A 23,814-nucleotide genomic window follows, 5' to 3' on the forward strand; every position below is an offset into this window, starting at 1 on the left:
GGGCTACACCAAATATTCTGCTCAATACCACAGATTTGCTTGTTAGTTATTTGACCTTAACCAGTTGACCATGTCCCTTAGTGGCTGATGATATGTGCATCTCTGATCACTAGCAGAAGTAGTGGGGGAGTATCATAGCCGTGTGTTGAAAGGAATTCTTAGAGGTTTGGATAATTCACCTTTGGAAACATGGGTGGTTTTTATTCTGGGAGTTCTAGAACCATCGAGTGTTAGTTCTCTCTTCTTTCCCCCAGGAGGGGGTAAATTGATACCATTACACCCTGTTCTTGACTGGTACTTTATTTTATCAACTCGAAAGGGTTGATAAGCAAGATTGATTGACCTAGCCAGATTTGAACTCAAAATATAAAGAGCTAGAACAAATACTGCATAGCATTTTGTTTGGACACACACACACACACACAAGCACCTGTGCTAGCACCACATAAAAGTGCCCTGTGTATGCTGGAGCCATGCAAAAAGCAACCATATTACTACCACATAAAAGTGTCTGGTATATCCTGTAAAGTGATTAGCATTAGGAAGGGCATTCACTCGTAGAAACCATGCCATGTGTATGTATATACGTATGCATGTATAGATATATGCATGTATGTATGTATGTATGTATGTATCTACTATCTATCTGTATATATATATATATATATATATACATACATACATATATATACATACATATATCTATATATCTATATATCAATATTATATATATCAATATTATATATATATATATATATATATATATATATATATATAAATAGATAGATAGATATGTACATTCATATACATACATATATTATATATATATATATAGCCTCGCCTGGCCCCCGTGCCGGTGGCACGTAAAAAGCACCATCCATCCGTGGCCGTTTGCCAGCCCCGTCTGGCACCTGTGCAGGTGGCACGTAAAAAGCACCCACTACACTCACAGAGTGGTTGGCGTTAGGAAGGGCATCCAGCCGTAGAAACACTGCCAGATCAGACTGAGCCTGATGCAGCCTTCTGGCTTCCCAGACCCCAGTTGAACCGTCCAACCCATGCTAGCATGGAAAGCAGATGCTAAATGATGATGGTGATGATATATATATATATATATACATACACTTTCGGTATGCAAATTAAGGACTCCTTCATAGAGTAACTGTTGCATTTGTTGACTATATAAACAGTTTAGCTGCTTGTTTCTCAAGACATTGTGAGAATGTTGTAGATGTCTCTGATGAGAATCCAATAAAGTTTGAAAATTGATTAAGGTTGTTCACCATATTTTCATTCTGTGAAGAAATGGCTGAAATTTGTCCTGTTTATAATTATACCATATGTTACTTATATATATATATATATATATATATATATGTATATATGTATATATATATATATATAAATTAGAGAAAAACCACTATTATGCAATTCAATTCAATACTAAAATGATTTTTTCCCTGTAAGTTGGAGTTATACTCCCTATTATTATTATTATTGTTTTATATATATATATATATATATATATATATATAGTGGGGTTGCTAGAAAAGTGGAAAATTTGACACTTATTGTTTACCTCAAATAGATTTTGTATAAATATAAATTAGCATTCTGAATTTTTCATTTTTCTAGTGACTACACTGTGTATATATATATATATATATTATATATTATATATATATATATATATATATAAGTATAAAAGCACACAGACCTTCAACCTGTTACTAGTTTGATTAGTGCCAACACATGAAACTCTCAACTCTTGAGTCACTCTGTTGCTTCCGCTAAATATTGATATTCCAGACCTTAGCTGGAATGTATTCATCAAAACCTTTTAACCCACCAGAACTTTAAAAGACAAAAGGCAACTTTAAGCAGAACATGAACTCCAAGAATAGACAGTCAGAACAAATTCCACATTTTATTCTATTCGCCACTTCAATTATTCTGCCAAACTTTCTGTTTATACCATTTCAATCATGGGAAGAACTATTTTGTTTAAGACCCTAAGCTGGTATAAGTCTTGTAATGAGAATCACACACACACACACACACACCACACACACACACACACACACACACACACACACACCACACACACACACACATATGCACATACAGTATACTGATTCTAGTATTATTAGATCCTTGGTGCCTTTTTATAATGAATTAGTAATAGATTAAGATACCTGTAGATATCTGTAGTTTCTTATTAGCTGCCTGTAGATATCTTATTTCTTTTCTTGCACCTGCCTTTTCTTATTTCTTCCCAATACTGCCAACTTAAAAATTATGGAAATCACCTAGAATGATCTCATTACACAAGTAATTGAATAGAACTTTCCTAAATTCTAAGCCTTTTCTGATACTATTAGCATTTCATTAACTGTAACTAATAAATAATCCAGCTTGTAGATTTAGCAATTCAATAAAAGACATTTTTGTTAATTGTTGTTCTTGAAATTGTTATTTACCAGGTTTATAGAAATTTTTTTTTGTATATTATTGTTGTGTTTTTGTTCTATTTGCTTTCAGTTTTATTCTTACTTTCTCTTTCTTCGTGAAGTTTGTCTCATTATTACCATCGTTAGTGTTATCGTATTCAGAGTTTCCATCACAACCATCATCATTATCATCATCATCAGCAGCAGCAGTAGCATCCTCCTCCTCCTCCTCCATCTCCTCTGTTCCCTGTTGTCGACACCACCACCACCACCACCACCATCATCATCATCATAATCATCATCATTGTCGTCGTCGTTGTTGTCATCATTTCACTCATTGTAAGTGCCACTTGTCATCGCAATATCATCAGAATGATCACTGCTACTGATACCACCACCGCCACTACCACCATCATCGCTGTTATCATCATCATTGTCATTGCTATTGTTATGATCATCGCCATCATCATCATCATCATCATCATCATCATCGTTGTCATCATCATCTTCATCATCATCATTAACATTATCATCATCATCATCACCATCTCCACTCTAATTAAGCTTAACACCTATCATAAATATTGTAGATATAACCAATTCAATGTTTATGTAAAGTAATCAGTCATTTAATAGCGAAGCAGAAATATGAAAATAAAGTAATTGAAAATAATTGGCTTAGAATAACTATTTTCTTAACGACTACTTGTTAAAATTTTGAACACAATTTGTTAAAATAGTATTCAATTTAAAGTAAAACTAAATGAACCTTCAGTCACAGAAGAAAGAGAATCTAGTACAATGATCATACATACAAGTCAACAGTAATTTAGAAACATTTGGTAAAATGAAAGCAAGGAATTATTAAAAAAATTTTTTTAAATTTTTATCTAGTTTCAGCTCACAAGCTGTGGCCATGCTGGGGCACCGCCATTTGGTGTTGCTACATGATTTTACTTCACGAATGCTTTTTAGCAACTGCCATTCAGTGCATGAGAGAGTTCGATGCAGCTGCCCTCATCTGCACCTCCTGCCGTGAAGTTGGTTCATCTGGGACACCTGACAAGAAGAGATCCAGTTTTATTTTAAAGACATCTGCATCCACCCCATGCAGGTCTCTTAGGTTCTTCGGGAGGATATTGAAGAGCTGTGGGCCCTCGGAATGTGGACTTATGATTTTAATTTCTAAGGAGACAACTCTACATAAGCTCGAGTCATGCCACTATGAAAGTTTTGTACCTTGTAAATCAGTCATTTCTCAGTCACTCATCTATCATTCATTTCTTAATCACTCACCTGTCACTTATGTCTGTATCGCTCTTCTCTATCACTCATCTTTCTATTACTCATTTCTCTATCATTCATCTCTTTACCACTCTTCTCTTTATTACTCATCTCTCTTCTCGCTACTGCTGCTCCCATGATGAAATACATCAAACACATTCTGGAAAGTGATTAATGGTTGAGTAGAGACAGGAATGTTGCTACAGTATGGGAGCAACTCCTGAATTTTCCCCAGGTCCTCAGCCCCCACTTCTATACAGGTATATACAGCAGACTGAAGAGCAACACCCCTATAAAGGAATCACCTAGAGCAGACTACCCCCTGTCACATTATGCTGCTCAGTAGAAGCAACAAAGGATTGAGAGAATCAATCTTTAGTCTTGCTGAGAACACAACAATCTATATATGGTAAAATGCACTCTGCAACCTCTGTAAAGTGTTTGGCAAGTTAGCAGACAGTGCCGAGCCAACAGGATATTTTAGTCTTGTCAAAGACATCATAATCTTTCTAGTTCTGCTATCACAACAAACAGTAACCAGTGCATTCTGTAAATTGGTTGAGAACAGGAAAGCCATAGAAGCCAAGCCAAAAATGAAACATTTTATGCAAGATGGAAGTTTTCTGACTTGTCTGGGAGGGCAGTATCTTTAAATTAGAAATGATTTGGACGAAAATAATCCATCCAACCCATGCTAACATGGAAAGCAGATGTAAAATGATGCTGCTGTTGTTATTGTTGTTGTTGTTGTTGATGATGATAATGATGATGATGATGATGATGAGATGATGATGATGATGATGATGATGATGATGATGATGACTATGATGATGATGACAACAATGGTAGTGGTGGTGGCGATGGTGGGTTGTGGTGGTCTTGGCAGTGGCAGCAGCCATGATGGTGGTGGTGGTGGTGGTGCTGGTAGTGGCAGCAGAAATGGTGGTGATGGTGGTGGTGGTGGTGGTGGTAGTGGTGATGCACTGGTGTTAGTAGTAGCAGTGGTAGTGAAGATGACAGTGATGATGATGAAGAGGAGGATGATGATGAAGAGGAGGATGATGATGAAGAGGATGATGATGATAATTTTAAGGATCCTTAATACAACAAAACATGTAAGCTGGTTAGATTAAGGCGTCATACATCTAACTAATTACTTAAGAATTTAAATGCTTAAACCTATCAATAGCATTTTCTGAAAATCTATCAAACTCAAAGCAACAATCTTCCAAGCTATACTGTTCCTCAGTTTTCATTGATGGAAAATCTAAATTCTTCTATTCATTCTAAGAGCTTGCAATTATGTTTAGACTATGCTTTGCTGATGAGGTTTATCAGGCAGAAACATGTCTGAATTATTTTTTTCCTTTCTCGTAAGCTCCAGGGCTTATAAGGCTAGGGCTCGACCTGGTTGCCATGGTAGACAAATGACTGAGGTTACAACACTCTCCCTTGAAACAGGATGCTATTCTACATTATTTACATTATTTACATTCGATGGATATTTGTCCTCATCGTGTTTGTTGTTAACACAACGTTTCGGCTGATATACCCTCCAGCCTTCTTCAGGGTCCTGGGGAAATTTCGAACCTGGGTTCTCATTCCTAAAGTATTTTTCCTAAGGTATTGTTGTGTTAACAACAAACAAGTTGAAGACAAATATCCGTTGAATGTAAATAATGTAAATAATGTACATAATTCCTCATCTCTTCAATATAGAACTGTAGGATGCTAATCTGTTGCAGGGTTCACTTGCCAACTATTGCTGGAACTCATTTACATCTGAGTAGGAAGGGCATCCAGCTGTAGAAACATTGCCAGATAAGACCGGAGCCTGGAGCAGCCTCCTGGCTTCCCAGATCCCCGGTCAAACGGTCCAACCCATGCTAGCATGGAGAACGACGTTAAACGATGATGATGATGATGATGATGGACTGGGGTAATGAGAAATGATATGTTTTGCCCAAAAACTCATTGTGCTGCCTGGTCAAACAACTGAAACCACAATCTTAAAATGATAAATGCAAGAATCTTACTGCTAAGTCACCTACCTGAAATTATTACTGTCTGAGAAAAAGTATGCCTAAAGCCTGCGTAGGCTGTGTGGTAAGGACTTGTTTACCAACCACATGGTTCTGGGTTCAATCCCACTGTGTGGCACCTTGGGCAAGTGTCTTCTACTATAGCCTTAGGTTGACCAAAGCCTTGTGAGTGGATTTGGTAGACGGGAACTGAAAGAAGCCCATCGTATATATATATATGCGTGTGTGTGTTTGTGTGTCTGTGTTTGTCCCCCTAGCATTGCTTGACAACCGATGCTGGTGTGTTTATGTCCCCGTTACTTAGCGGTTCGGCAAAAGAGACCGATAGAATAAGTACTGGGCTTACAAAAGAATAAGTCCCGGGGTCGAGTTGCTCGATTAAAGGCGGTGCTCCAGCATAGCCGCAGTCAAATGACTGAAACAAGTAAAAGAGTAAAAGAGAGAGAGTCTCATGGCATCAGAGCTTATCCAGGTTCTAAAGTGTTTAAGCAGCTGAGGTAACAAAGTTGCAGTCTGAACTGGGCACCAGTCTATCACAGGGTTAACCCTAGCAATTGCGAGAGCTCATTTTTATCTGAATAGACCAGACCAGTGTAAAATGAAGAGCTTTACTGAAATATATTATATGCTACCTGCTTGGAGAATTGAACCCAAAACCGAATGAGTGTGAGCTTGACACCTTAGTGCCTTTACAGCACAACTAAAAATCAGACTCACTCTCCACTGCTTTTCATTTGTAATTGATTTTAATTTCCTTTTTATTTTCAAGATTGTCTGTCTTTCCCTCACTATTTCATTTCTATTACATGTCACCTTGTTTATCATTGATTCATTTGTCACCGATCTGATATAACATGGTACATCTAATTATGGACCATGTTATGATTAACATGCATTGAGTAATCATAACATGACTCTATCATGTGTGATAACACAGGTCAGATATAAGCTATAGATTTTGCTTGTATCGCAAAAGTGTGTCCAAGAAACCACCCACAAAGCTCAGCTATCCAGGATGCACTGACTACCTTATTATGTTTACATGACTGTGCTGTAAGACTACATATTTTGTTATAAATAATAAAAGGGTAAAATTAATTAACTATTAATTAATTTTACCGAGTAGTGTTCAGTATGTAAAAAGACCATTTACGGTATATTTAAAACATTACGTTATATAATTAGGGTTCAGTAAAATAATTTACTTTACCACACACCGAACTTTTAGAAATAGCAGCCAAAAAATCTTAGGACGGTTTGTCTGGGATTACTCATATCAGACGGGTATGTTCGATTTTTAGTGCTCTCAAATCCAAATCAAAAGAAATCTTTGAGCTGACGAAGGACATGTTGATTTTTATATTCAACTAATCCAGAAACAGCTGTTCTCAAGTAATCTTATGTACGTGTGATCTTTCGTTATTTTTCCCTCTATACCCGTGTGAATTATTTTTGAGTATGCATTGTCTGGGAGATTTTTCTTATAGTAGAAGAAATAGCTAAGATTTTTTGGCTGTTATTTCTAAAAGTTTGGTGTGTGGTAAAGTAAATTATTTTACTGAACCCTAATTATATAACGTAATATTTTGTTATAAATGTATTCATGCACTCATACCCGTCACCATGGGACCAGTGAACAGAAAAATATGAAGGCACCTGATCCCAGCAAATGATGCCGATAAGTGTTTTTAATATGGGAAAAGGTAGAGATAATTGGTAAAATATTTGATGGTGGAAGCTTCACTGCTGTGGCTGCCAGTTTGGTATCAAGGAATCTACCATTCATTCCATTTACAAAGGTACATGGAGATGTTTCATTTATCTCAATGTTTTTTTGGAACCAAACCCCCATACTAAACAGGGATAGATGTACCAAAGTTCATCATGTTGATAATAACTATTTTTAGCATAAAGCCATCATGGTGCAATGAATTACAATACCTTGGATTACTACAGTCTATTTATTATTAAATGTTTATACAACAGACATACCATTGTTCTTATTGTTATGATTGTCATTCTAATAAATTGAATTCCTTAATTTACAATATAACAAGTATGATAACACTCTATTATTAAATATTCATAAAAAAAAAACAAATATATTCCAGCTTTTCTAGTTATTTTTAAAACATAATTCTCCACACATTCTTTTCTCAGTAATGCAGTTAGTATTAGTGAAGCCATTCAGCTAAAGACATGTTATTTTTTTATTGCAAAATGCATCAAAATATCAGAGTTTGCAAAACCATCATAGAATAGTCTGCAAATTGAAAGAGAAAGTATGAAATGAAGCTAGCCACATAGACTCAAGAGAGAAGAGGAATCTCGTTCAGTATCCATCAATCTCTTCCACAAAATGAACTGAAACAGAGTTGAATCTGTCTTTTCAATCATGGAAAATGTAACAAAGATATCAGCCCATTTGGGCAAACCTGCCTTGAAATGGAATGAAATGAAAATAAAGCCAATATCTATTATATAAACCCAAAGGTGAAAGCAGTTCTGTACCCAAAATATCAGATTTGCATTTATTTGAGTAGTGTTGTTTGAAAGAATGAAGTACTATATTTTTATGCTTAAAGTTACCAAATTTTCAAAGAAACCCACTGGAGGCATATAGCTTAGGTAATTGACATGGAACTGAAACTAAGATACCTGTTAAAATTACAACAAAAATATACCTAAACCATTTTTACACTGTTTTGTTAAATCACACACTAACACACACACATACATTCACTCATGTCTATGCATATTAAATCTGTAATCTTTAGTCCAACAAAATATATTCTATTTCACCTATGGCTTGTGGTAATGTCAGATCTGCCTCGCAACGAAATGCCATATTTACCAAGCACTTGTCTGAACGGTTCTCCTCTATGATTGTGAGACTTGGTCATTGAGTGTCGCTGACCTCCAGAAGCTGGAGGTCTTCAATCAATTCTGCATTCATCATCTTCTCTGACTGCATATCACAGACTGCGATTTGGATTGACAACTTTACAGTCACTGTGGTCTGTCACCTCATGAGGGAACTCTTCTAACAAGGAGGCTATGGTGCTTTGGTCACACATTGTGGTGCCCCCATGACAAACACCACTGGAGCTTAAATATCTAATACATCATAGTGCCAGATCCTTCCCCGGGTTTGTGTAAGTGGAGAGGTGGTCAGCTGAAGATGTGGATCACTCCAGTCAAAGACATGGAGCTTGTTTGCAGCCCTTGAATCTTTGGTGTTCATTGCTGGAACTGGAAATGACTTCAACATGCTGCGGGGTCAGCCACCAAGTAACGTGCATGGACCATTTTGACCCCTTGGCATGGTGAACTCAATAGGTGCCATCTTAACCCCTCCTGGCTGAATGCAATTACATAAAAAAGACTTATGGCCCTTTACTCTAAAGAGACTGGACATGGATTTTTGGAACTTGTTACTCTTTATAAATGTGTGTATGTGTGTGTGTGTGCAGACATACATACATATATATATATATGTATGTATATTATATATATATATATATATATATATATATATATATACATACATACATACATACATATATATGTACATACATGCATGCATGTATACATACATACATACATACATACATACATATATACATACATATATATATATATGTGTGTGTGTGTGCGTCCCAATATAAAAGAACACAAGTGGGTTTTAAAATCTGCTACAGCTGTTTCAGGAGGATTCACAGCATTTTACATACATACATATATATATATATATATGTATGTATATTATATATATATATATATATATATATATACATACATACATACATACATACATACATACATACATACATACATACATACATATATACATATATGCATGCATGTATACATACATACATACATACATACATACATACATACATACATACATACATACATACATATATACATACATATATATATATATATGTGTGTGTGTGCGTCCCAATATAAAAGAACACAAGTGGGTTTTAAAATCTGCTACAGCTGTTTTAGGAGGATTCACAGCATTTTACTCATATAGTCACAGACTGTTCATCATGCTAGTTGGTAAATAGGTCGTCTTCTAGTTTTACCATGCTTGTTTATACATGTCTAAAATTTTATCTGAGGATGGTGGATTTACACTATGATTGTATTAATAAAATGCTACCAAAACAGCTGTAGGAAATTTTAAACTCTACTTGTGTTCTTTTGTACATATGCCACACCTGGAACCAGGCCTGGATTTGGAACCTATGCATACACATATGTATATGTATGTGTGTGTGTACATACATGCATATATATATATATATATATATATATCCAGCCATCCATCCACCCATCCATCCATACATACCTACATATATGTATGTATATGCATATATATGCACACACATATGTATACAAATATATGTCTCTGTGTGTGTCTGTGTGTGTATATATATACATACATACACATATATATATATATGTATATATATATATATATATAATATATATATATATATAATGTTGCCACTTCATTTGAAAATTTTTGTATTAATGGAAAACCTCTATAATTGACTGATGATTACTCAGCATCTTAAATCTGTTGTAATACTTACAACATTTAATAAAATGATGTAGTACAAAACGATCGTACCAAATTACCGGAGTCATTCTTGTTGCTTATTTTGCTTATATATATATATGTATATATATATGTATATATATGTGTGTATGTATGTATGTGGTGGGTAAAAAATGATATTCAATACAGGATGCTACATAGTATGCATATTGTTAATGAAAATAGGTGAAAGATGTTTGAAATCAGCTAATTTTTTCAATCCCTACATCGGTATTCCAAGAATGGGACCCTATTTAATTGAAAATGTAAAGCAATCTTCTGTTTAAACATACAGCCAGCATGATGTATTAGATATTTAAGCTCCAGCATTGATGTACAAGCAGAGAATGCCCAGTAATATTAACAATAACTTAATATTCCTTTAGCAAATTACACATAACAACATTTTCTCACTCGGAATCTATTAAAATCAAAAAGTAATTAATTTTTAAATTATCTAGCTTTTAGGTTAGATACAACAAATTGAATGTCTTTACTGGATCAGTTTCATCCATAACGTTTCTTTGATGCTGTGTGAGAAAGAGCTTTACATAAGAAATATGAGAGGTTTTTATGGAATATAAAACTTGAACACAAATTGGATAAAACAGTTTTCTATTTCAATCCAATCTGCTAAACTGACAGAAGCTATTTGGTGGATATCAGAATATGGTCATCGGAACTTATTCTTATAAACCTACAGAAATAAAAGCACACGTAAGGGACGAAAAAAAAAATTTTCCTTTGAATTTAAAAAATCTACAAATGAATTTATGAATGGAAAAGCAATTATACAGAAGCATTTACACATAAATGTAACCTTGAAAGAAAGCATCAAAATCATCAAACAATGCTGTGCAACTATTTGTATTCATATTAATAATATATAGTAATAGTTAACAAATGAAATAGCCACAAAATTTGTTACTATTTATGAGTTTTCAAAACGTTGTTGAAATTTTAAAGAAATACATTTTAGTTGACAGCATATGTTAGTCAGAATTTAGTGCTGTAAGTTGCGGTTTATTACTATAGAAACTAGTATGTAGGTTAGAAAAGTAACAGAGACTAGAATGTTACCGTTTTCACTGGAAACTAAGCTGCATTTGGACTAGTCCGCATCCCCACTTTTACATCTATAAAAAAGAAGAAAATACTTTTTGAATCTAGACCGACCCATGAGGAAAAGACGAAATTTATTCTCACTGTTAGCATTTATTTGGTAAAAAATTTGATCAATTCTTGCCTAGATTTTAGTCATTTTTGAAATGGAAAATTTCTGTCAATTACAAAAGAGGCAATGAAAAGTGAAGCTTTAAACTTTGAAGAAAAATGTCAAAGAAATGATTAAAAAATGTGAAATATCTCTGAAAAGGTAACTAAATAGAATTAGACAATCTAAGCATACTTCAAAGATGCCGCCAACAATAGTAATACGTCGTGATCTATAGTATTGACATTTATATTATGGAAACAATGTGTGGGAAGTTTTAATGATGTTCGTTTTGCAACTATGTGAGTTTGGATTTGGTCTCACTATGTGGTACCTGAGAAGGATATCTTCTGTCTGTAGCCTTGGGCTGATGAAGAAAATCCTTGTGGCCAAAATTTGGTAGACAGAAATTCCATGAAAGCTTGTTGGATAGACTGTACAAATTCTTGCTTGGCAAACAAAACTTCTCAGATTTAACACGATCACTTGGCTTTTAGATGACTTCCATGGGGTTAATTCTGTTGCAAGCATTTGCACAAGGTCTTTATTATGAGAATAAGTTCCTGTAAAAGGTCGTTAGTGATACTCTTCCTTTCCTGACTAATCCATGGAAATGTTTCATGAAAAAAATAAATAAATATTTTTTTGCAAAGCAATACCATTCATATCTGTGAGATTATCAGAGTCAAAAATGCTAGCACTATTTAGTTGAAGCCCTTTATGTTTGAATTCAAATCTTGGTGACTCAATTTCATCTTTCATTCTTCTGTGTGAATAGAATAAAGTACCAATTTAAGGCTTGCGATTGATTCAAATATTCCTTTAAAGCATTCTGGATATGATAGGAATTATAAAAATTAAGGTACAAATCCACTGAATAACTTCTAATCTTATGTCCATAAGAAATCTTCTAGCCAAAGGATGAAAGCCTTTGGAAGATGTTTCATATCTCAAATACTTAACATCCCGTTTCCTTCATTTTATTCACACCCTAAAAGGTTGCTTCAACTAGTAAAAGAACATAACCACCCATTCTATTTTCAATTAAACTATATAAGACCGCTTCAAATTGCAGATATTTCCACCTTCCATTCTATTCATGATGAAAGTGTAATATAGTCTCTCTCTCATTTAACCCCTTTGAGAGTTTGTACTTTAGAAAACAGCAATTTCTGACAACTTTTCTCCAAGTTTTAACTATAACTGGTGTATTTCAGCTATAACTTACAGTTGTAGTCTGTTGGAATTTATAGATAGTTTGGGACCTTGCTAAGTGGAAATATAAAATATTCAGAGTTAGTGAACACTTGAAACAAAAAATATATGATATCAAACTTTTGGGTATAGAATAATTTAAAGAATTATTTCAGTTTCTTTCACCTTGACTTACACAATCATAGTAAGTCTTTATGTGTTTGTTTAACTTCCTAGAAATAGCTACTAAATCTCCTTTAAAATCACCTCTTAAAATGTAATCCTGTGTACACAACAGCTAAAAAAAGTAGTTTAAAAAATAAAACAGGTTTCCACAGCAGAAGTGCTTTTGATAATAATTCAGCTTCTGTTGGGGCAATATAGGATTATGCAACAACTCCAAAATCATAACATTTTTAATATCTTATAGTTAACAAGGTGGCAAGCTGGCAGAAATGTTAGCACGCTGGGCAAAATGCTTAGCAGTATTTCATCCGTCTTTACATTCTGAGTTCAAATTCCACCGAGATCAACTTTGCCTTTCATCCTTTCAGGGTCGATAAATTAAGTACCAGTAGGGTACTGGTGTCAATCTGATTAACTGACCCCCTCCCCAAAAATTTCGAGCATTGTGCCAAGAGTAGAAAAGAATATCTTACTGCAAACACCATGTTTCACTCTTAAATGGTGGTTTTCAGTATTTTTGACTTTGTAGCATAAGAGGGACTAAGTGCAAAGAAACCTGGTGATTGAATTTGTAAAATGGAAACTGTGTGGAAGACACACTCATTCACTCATATATATATTCTTTTATTCTTTTACTTGTTTCAAACATCTGACTGCAGCCATGTTGGAGCACTGCCTTGAAGGGATTTTAGTTCAACAAATTGACCCCAGGACTTATTTTTTAAGTCTAGTGCTTATTCTATCAGTCTCTTTTGCAGAACCACTAAGTTATGGGGGACCTAAACTCACCAACATTGATCATTAATCGGTGATGGGGGGACAAACATAGACACAAAAACAAACATGCATAGATATATACATACATACATACGTACATACATACACACATACAAACATATATATATATATATATATATCATCATCATCATCATTCATCATCATCATCATCATCGTTTATCATCCGCTTTCCATCCTAGCATATATATATATGTATATATATAAATATATATATGAGCTTCTTTCAGTTTCTGTCTACCAAATCCACTCACAAGGGTTTGGTTGGCCTGGGGCTATAGTAGAAGACCAAGGTGCCATGCAGTGGGACTGAACCCTCCAAACCCTGTGGTTGGGGAGCAAGCTTCTTACCACACAGCATGCCTGCATCTTTTATCTTTTACTTGTTTCATGTATCAGACTTTGGCCATGCTGGGGCACCACCTTGAAGAATTTTTAGTCAAATGAATTGACCTCAGTACTTATTTTTTTTTAAGCCTGGGACTTATTCTATCAGTATCTTTAGCTGAAACGCTAAGTTACAGGGACTTAAATGCACCAGTACCAGTTATCAAGAAGTGGGGGTGGGGGCTGACAAACACAGACACAAAGACACACACACATCATCATCATCATTGTTTAGCGTCCGCTTTCCATGCTAGCACGGGTTGGACGGTTTGACTGGGGACTGGGAAACCAGGGGCTGCATCAGGCTCCAGTCTGATCTGGCAGTGTTTCTACAGTTGGATGCCCTTCCTAACGCCAACCACTCCGTGATCGTAGTGGGTGCTTTTATATTTATATACATATGTACAGCAAGCTTCTTTCAATATTTGTCTAGTATAAACTTTTGATATGTATTTCATAGGAGTTTGCTCTTGAAACCAGTCTTATGTGCTTGGTAATTGGAATGGTCAACCAGAATGTTAACCCTTTCCTGGCAATATTTTTATTGAAATGTACAACTAATGTATTGCAATTAACTTTTTAAAGTAATAAAGAATTTTGTTGGGGTTTGGTAATTTTGTGTAATTAATCAGGTGTTTGGAACATGGTCAAATTATAATAAAAGGTTTTGCTTTAAATAAGAAAAATTTTAAAACAAGAAGTTCTGTATAAAAAAAAACAAAAATAAAAGATAAACACAAAGGGTGCACTTGATTGGAATTGTATCAAAAGGATTAAGTCATCAGAATAAGAATAATTATAATCATAATATTAACGAGGTTGCAAATGATTGAGTTTGATAGCAAAGGAGCCTATATGTGATTATCTCACTTGCTTGAAATAACAGGCAAGTTCTCACAAAGCACATCTCACAATTTTACAGTGAAAAAAAAATGGAAAAAAAAAAAACACTTAGGAAAATATAGAGTCAGGCAAAAAGACAAGGTGTTCATGGTTGGACAGAGACCTCTCCATCAGAGCTGACCAGAGATAAACAACAACCCCTTGAGGAATCAGCAGTTTATATATATTTTGCTATAAGCACTGCACTGTAACTTTTACTAAAACAGCAGGTGTCATGATATATCATATGCCTCAGGTATTCCACATTTTTCTTGACATCATATTTTCCTTCATCAGGAAGAGATTTTACACACACACACACACACACACAAACACACACACACATATGGAGAAGCAGTGACAAATGATGATCACTGCGTATATAAAAAATAATCTAATACTGAGGCATATAAGCCCTCAATGGAAAAAAGTGGTTCATTAGAATCGAACCCACACCTCTTACACACACACACACACATTTATTCTTTTACTTGTTTCAGTCATTTGACTGCGGCCATGCTGGAAATTGACCCCAGGTCTTACTCTATGTAAGCCTAGTACTTATTCTATGGGTCACTTTTTGCCAAACTGCTAAGTTACGGAGATGTAAGCACACCAACATCGGTTGTCAAGTGACGGTGGAGAAACAAACACAGACACACAAACATATACATATATATACATATATACAATGGACTTCTTTCGGTTTCTGTCTACCAAATCCACACACAAGGGTTTGGTCAGCCGAAGTCTATTGCCCAAGGTGCCACGCAGTGGGACTGAATCCAGAACCAAGCTTCTTACCACACAGCCTAAACCTGGAACCAAACTTCTCACCACACAGCCATGCCTGTGCCTATATATATATATGTGCCAACCAAATGGTTCCAGGTTTAGTCCCACAGTGGGGTACCTTGGGCAACCGTTTTCTACAATGGCCTTGAGCCAACCAAAGCTTTATGAGTCGAGCAGATAGATGGAAACTGAAAAAAGATGCCTGTGATACCTTAATCTTTTACTTGTTTCAATGATTAGACTGCAGCCATATTTTGACACCATCTTGTAGAATTTCAATTGAATGAAACAAACCCGGTACTTCAGGACTTTTTTCTTTTTAAGCTTGGTACTTATTCTGTTGGTCTCTTTTGCTGACCCACTAACTTACTGGAATGTCAACACACCAACACCAATTTTGAAGCAGTGATGGCACATACACACACACATGCACACACACACACACGCACACACACACACACACACACACACACACACACACACACACACACACACACACACACACACATGCGGTATGCTTCTTTCAGTTTCTCTCAACCAAATCCAATCACAAGGCTTTAGTCAGCCCAAAGCTACAGTAGAAGTCAATTGCCCAGGCTGCTACACTGTAGGACTGAACCTAGAACTATCTGTTAGGGAAGCAAACTTCTTATCACACAGCCATGTTTTTGCCTTTATGTATATATATATATATATATGTATATATATATATATATATATATGTATGTATATATATATATATATATAATAATAAATATTAGGGAATAAATCCAAATTTACAGGGAAAAAATCAGATTTAGGATTAAATCCAATTTTATAGTAAAATATTATAAAATATTATTAGAGACAAAACCACTATTTTGCAAAACAAACAAGGAAAGACTTAATCAATACATAAAATTTTAATAAATAGTCTATTTATTAAATGACTATTTATTAAAATTTTATGTATTGATTAAGTCTTTCCTTGTTTGTTTTGCAAAATAGTGGTTTTGTCTCTAATAATATTTTATGTAATATATATATATACACACATATATGTTTATATATGTGTGTGTATATATATGTATGTATATATATATATATATATATATATATATATATATTCTTTTACTTGTTTCAGTCATTTGACTGCACCCATGCTGGAGCACTGCCTTTAGTCAGACAAATTGATCTGAGGACTTATTTTTTATAAGCCTAGTACTTAATCTATCTGTCTCTCTTGCCAAACCACTAAGTTATTACGGGGACATAAACTCACCAACATTGGTTGTCAAGTGATGGTGAGGGGACAAACAAAGACACACAAACATATATATATAATCCTTCCTAGCCACATCGTTTGGGTTCACCTTGAGCAATTGTCTTCTGCTGTAGCCTCAGATCAACCGAAGCCTTGTAATTGAATTTGGTAGGCAAAATTATTGATGCATGTGAACCTGCATGTATAAGTGCTTGTGCCTCCTAACAGAGAGGGGAATATATATGTTTATGTGTGTGTGTATTATATATGTATGTATATCTATCTATATATATATATATATATATATATATATATATATATGCAGGAGTGGCAAAGGCACGGGAGTGGCATAGGTGCAGGAGTATTATTTGTTCATCTATTTTGAGCATTTGGTTGAACAGTACTATTCAGGCAAAACAGGGAAAGGTGTATAGTAGCAACAACAAGAATCAAAGAAGTGTAGGTCTGATCATGAAAGGGAATAAAATCTGATATTTCTCTACCTAATTTAGGGCTGCCACAAATCACTCAGGGTAGTCTACAGAGGTTTACTACTAAATTTTGGAAAGTTAGTTGAAGGGAAAGAAAAGACTCCCTTCAGTCATAAATGACCAAGGGTTTGCACCTAGAAAGTTCCCCTCTGAGGCAAAAATCTGGGCAAGGCTGCTTATGGAAGACCAGTAGTCACTTATGCATTGGGTATCTTACTTTATGTTACCACCTTTTTGTTCCTAAATAAACTTACTTAATGAGTTTGAGATTTCCTTATTCCTATGTTTAAAAGAAGAGACATGGTTATATTATTGAGATTTGAAGCTGGTTGCCCAACAACCTATGTAATAGTGAAATTATTTACTGGTATCAACTGAACATCTGTAAACTAGATTATTTATCTAACAGACATCTAAGGTCTCTATGATTACAATTATTATTATTACAACTCCTAATATTGTGATTATTATTCTCATTATTAATCATATTATTATTATTAACTTTACCATTATTCTTATTCTTATTGCTACTGTCCTTATTTTTATTATCACAGCCATTATTATTTAGAGTTATATATGATTAGCAAGGATTTTATATTGAGATTTGGTAATAACAAGTCTCCTCAAATATCAAGAACTTTCCGTTGGATTCTTGCAGAATATAGGACGGTACTTTTCTGCTGGTCACTAATACATGTTTCAATTCCATTCTCTTTCAATCTTTTAGATAACATTTTGGGTGTTGTGTCAAGTTCACCAATTACTTCAGGAATAATTGTTGTTCTTGTCTTCTACAGTCTCTTGAACTCTCTGGCTAAATCTGTCAATTTCTTTGTTATCAACTCAGCTATCATGAGAATTGCAACATCTTCAATCTTATGGTGTTTATTTTGTCCTTTATAATCATATCTGGTGTTCTTGCTTCAATTCTATTGTCAGTCTTTATGGAGAATTCCCACAAGATCCTGCAATTCTTATTTTCTATCACAGCCTCTGGTTCATGTTCTGACCACTTTACTGTTATTGTAAAGCTGCACACTCCGCAAAACTCCAAATGCATGCTTTTACCTACACTGTAATCCATGCACTTTTCTCCTTTTGTGCTAGAATACTACACACTACACTCACTCAAAATGTGATTGATACTCTCGTCTCCTTTCCAGCAGATTCTACACTTGCTGTCTGGATGAGTTTTGTTGATCTTTGCCATTATAAAATTTGTCCTGTCTTGTTCCTGAACAACTATAATTAGCATTTCAGACTCTCATTTCAAGTTCCCATCTATCAGTTAGAGCTTGCATCTTTTACTGCCAACATTCTCAATTTGCTGCATGAATTGGTCATGTAAGTCCACTTGTTTCCATTTGTTTCCATTCTACTGTTTTTACTTTTCTCTTAAAATTTCTCCTAGCGTTTCGGTCATCTTTTGGATATCTCTGGCTGTGACAGAATTCTTTCAAACTCAGTATCACATTACTAACAACGTCTTCTGTGTTTAGTAATCCTCTGCCATTTTCCTTTCTTAGAAAGAAGAGCCTATTAGTATTAATTTTAGATTAGTGTGTATGGTGTATTGTGAGTAGCTTTCTAGTTCTTCTATCCAAGTTCTGTAGCTCAGCCTTCATCTTTTTCAGAAAGGGAATGGAGTATCTGAACACTGATACAATCCATGTATATTTATCGCTTTAATGATATTACCTCCATTTAATTTTGTTTTGAGCACCTTCCTAATTCCCTTCTTGCACTCTTTAGTGATTTTGTCTCTAATTTCTCTTTTGATTATCCTATCATCTTGCCATACTCCTCGGTATTTGTCTCCTTCATTATTCCACAGTAATCTAATGATGTTGTCTTATCATTATTATTGTTGTTGTTGTTGTTGTATTACTGTTTTACATTCTATTAGCTGAAGCATTAAGCATGATCTCTCTTAATCTACAAGCTTTGTGTAAAGCTATGATTTGCATCATATTCCTGGTGGTTGAATATGTGAACTTAATTGAATGCTTATTAAACAATTTCCTGTATTGACTTGATGGTGTGAAATGTTTTTCCAAAGTCGTGAAGAATTCTCTTGGAATATCAGCAGTGACCTGGACACTGAATAATGCATTATGCCACACAACGTATTTTAATCTATCTCTCCATTTCCAAGAATTACCAATATGTTAACTTTTCTTAATTATATTTTCATCAAGGTCTAGCCAACATGTATTATATTTAACCTTATTGTGATGAGTATAACCATTCCAGTCATGTTTTATCTTCCTCAAGGCACTAATTATGTATATTATTCCTATTGTAACTCAAAGGCAGTCCAAATTTCCAGTAGATCTATTTGTGCTAGCCTTATTCTGAGAGTATTCCCCCTTATGTGCATTTAACTTTTCTTTCTTTCCATTGGAGAGGAGTGTTCCAGTATCCATTCTTATATTTACACCAACAGTTTCATGATTGAATTTTCTATTATAACATTATAGCAAGTTCTAGAAATTCTGATGATAATATTAAGGTAGACATTACAATTATCATTCTCCTACTGTTTAACATTATTATCCTTGTCAGAATTACTATTAGGGGTCTATTCAATCCTTTCTTTTTATCCCTCTTCAGCTGGGGCTGAGTTATAATGAAGATTTAACTGTGGAATTAAAGCTCTCCAATTTTTATCTGAAACATTTGTAAGTCTTCAATAAATAAACAAAAGTCTATTATTTGTATTATATATATATATGGTGTGATGATGGGGACTGCTATCTCTAACTAACATATATATATATATATGCATATATATATATATACATACATACATACAAATATATATATATGTATATGTATGTGTATATATATATATAATATATATATATATATATATATATATATATATGCAAAATAGTGGTTTTGTCTCTATAATATTTTATATATATATATATATAATATCATCATCATCATCATCGTTAACGTCCGTTCTCCATGCTAGCATGGGTTGGACGGTTCGACCGGGGATCTGGGAAGCCAGAAGGCTGCACCAGGCTCCGGTCTTATCTGGCAATGTTTCTACAGCTGGATGCCCTTCCTAACGCTAACCACTCCGTGAGTGTAGTGGGTGCTTTTTACTTACCGTAAGTATATATATATATGTATGGGTGTATATATATATGCATACAAAATATAGGACTACACACAACACTTGGAGAACAAATCATCGCATTTTCTTATATAATCCAACAAAATATTTGTCTAATTATTAAACAAAACTTTAATCTGAAATATTTTGAAGAAAATTATATTTTTTTGGCCTCTGTTTGTTTGGTCAGTATTTGGACCACTTAATGTTTATAATGACCAGCATATAAAAAGAAATGCATAAATTGGTAAAGTCTGCATGGGACGTATTTCTTGTTGCCTTTCTTTTTTTCTAGCTTTTATCCTATATTCGTTTCAGTCATTAGACTGCAGCCATTCTGGGGTATCCTTCCAGAGGGTTTAGTTGAACAACTCCCACTCGCACTAGGACTTACATTTTATGTCTGGCACTTATTCTGTCATTCACTTTTGCCAAATTGCTAAGTTACAGGAACATAAACAAACCTACTCTGGTTGTTAAGTGTGTGTGTGTGTATGTGTGTATATATATATATATACATACCTCTTTTTTTGGTTTACGTGGAGGTCACTTTCCTTTAGCTAACTCTCCAAAAAAGAGTTGTTTTGGCATCCTTGAATCCTTCATCCTGACCAGATGACCACTCCATCTGAGCCTTTGCTTTAACACAAGAGCTTCTATACTTTCGCTCCGAGAGCCTTCCAATATTTCAAAATCACCGATGCCGTCCTCCCACTTAATGCCATAGATCCGTCTGAGGCACATCTGATGGAAACGTTCCAGTTGTTTAAGGTGGTATTGATATGTGACCCACGTCTCACAGGCATAGAGAAGAGAAGGGAGCACACATGCCTTGTACACCTTTATCTTTGTCTTTCTGCATATGTCTCGCCGACTCCAGAGGTACCTTTCTAGCCTTCTGAAAGCAACACTTGCTTTCCTAATTCTCTATATATATATGTGGGTAGTGGGTAGCGAAGATTTACCAGACATGTGTACTTAGCACTCTACTATATGGAAGTGAGACTTGGATGCCATACACACCCCAAGAGCGTCGCCTAAATATCTTTCACCTGTGCTGCCTCTGGAAAATCCTTCGCATCAAATGGCAGAATCATGTCCCCAACAAAGATGTCCTCAAGCAAGCAGGAATACCAAGCATGTTTGCACTTCCTCACACAAAGACGTATGAGATGGCTTGGACATGTAGCCATATGGAAGATGGCAGAATCCCCAAGGACATACTCTACGGAGAGCTTGCTAGGGGCACTAGGTCTGTGGGAAGACCGCTCTTACGATACAAGGATGTTTGCAAAAGGTAGATGAAGGCCTGCAACATCAATATTAGCAACTGGGAAGCAGTTGCCAGCAACCGTGGAGATTGGTGACATACTATAACAGAGGGAACACAAAGGAGTGACATAGAGAGAGAGAGGAGAAATGGAAAGACAAGAAAAGACGTCAACAAGAAACTATGACATTACAACCAGCCAGGAAAAGTCTTTGCTACATTTGCGGCACCTGCCAGAGGGAGTGTTTGTCCAGGATAGGACTACACAGCCACAACAGGAAATGTATTAGGACATGAGATGTAAAAGCTGGACTAGATTATTTTATGCGCAACTCCATTGTCGCTCAAGACAAAAAGGATGCCAACACTGATATATCATCATCATCATCATCATCATCATCATCATCATCGTTTAGCGTCGATGATGATATATATATATATATGTATGTATGTATGTATGTGTATATATATATATACATACTTACATATATATATATATATATTCTATATTATATATTATATATATATATATATATATATATATATATATATATGTATATATATGTATGTATATATATGTTATATATATATGTGTGTGTGTATAAATATTCTTATATTCTTTTACTCATTTCAGTCATGTGGTTACAGTTGAGCAGGAGCACCATATATATATATATATATACTCACACATATATATATGTGCATATACAGGCATACATACATACATATGATGGGCTTTCACACAGTTTCCATCAATCAAATTCATTCGCGTGCCATGGGCTACAGAAGACACTCACCCAAGGTGCCATGCAGTGGGACTGAATCCCTAACCAACAGGTTGCAAAGCTAGCTTTTTAACTACAATCAATTTAACCACAATCAATTTATTTTCAAATAACCAATATTTTTATTGAATTTCAATTTTGTGTAAATGATTTTGGCTTTCATATAATCGATAAATTGTCCAGCATATCTTGAAGACTAGTAACAAAAAAAAAAATAAAACCAAATTGGATTATGAAATCAAGTTTTATTTTTTTTTAAATTTTTATTTAGCAATCATTGATGACAAATTTAGACTTCGTAGTTGCAGTCATTTCTGAGATAACCAGAGTGGACACTTAAGCAATCAATCAAGCAAACAAACTGAATATTAAAAAAAGCCATCTATATTTTTAGTATAGAAAATGGATATTTTGGAAGAGAGACAGAATGTTAGTAGTACCGCAACAACAACAAGATCATCATAAACCTCCCCTCCTCCTCTTCCCCTTCATCCTCATCATCATCATCGTCATCGTCGTCATTATCCTCATCATCATCCTCATCATCCTCATCATCATCCTCATCATCCTCCTCCTCCTCCTCCTCCTCCTCCTCATCATCATCATCATCATCATCATCCTCCTCATCATCATCATCATCCTCCTCCTCATCATCATCATCGTCATCATCATCATCATCATCATCATCATCATCATCATCATCATCATCATGAACAGCAGCAGCAGCAACAACAACAACAGTTAAATAATCCAACCTGCCTTCCCCCCCCTGTTATCACTTAATCATGACAGAGGGGCAGCACCCATCTCCTTCTCAAGAACTCTGTGACTGATTAAAAGGAAGAAAGGTAAAGTTATCCTCAAACCAGAGACATAGGTTAACTCTTTAGGATTTAATCCGACCTTGCCCAGCCAGAATATTGAACCTGTTTTATGTTCAAGCCAAACAGATCCAGACTCTCACACCTTCCTTATAATGTCATTCTCAAAATAAATAATCGCATAATCAAAATCTTGAAGCTATAACATAATCTCTCTATATATAAAGCTGAAGT

The 23,814-nt window shown here is 34.9% G+C and overlaps 1 protein-coding gene across 4 annotated transcripts in view; it reads right to left on the bottom strand.

The window, feature by feature from the left end:
* Window positions 1–23,814, bottom strand: part of LOC115219543 (protocadherin beta-15-like) — a 145,078-nt gene that overhangs the window by 29,675 nt on the left and 91,589 nt on the right. For 2 of the 4 annotated variants that reach the window (XR_005001984.1, XR_005001983.1), the window contains exon 2: window positions 11,472–11,527. The exons of the other annotated variants lie outside the window; for them this stretch is intronic. The gene's annotated coding sequence lies outside the window, so the exon portion shown is untranslated. The remainder of the gene's footprint in view (window positions 1–11,471; window positions 11,528–23,814) is intronic. 4 annotated transcript variants of the gene reach the window in all.

This window comes from Octopus sinensis, linkage group LG14 (assembly GCF_006345805.1).
Source record: "Octopus sinensis linkage group LG14, ASM634580v1, whole genome shotgun sequence".
Taxonomy (NCBI): domain Eukaryota; kingdom Metazoa; phylum Mollusca; class Cephalopoda; order Octopoda; family Octopodidae; genus Octopus; species Octopus sinensis.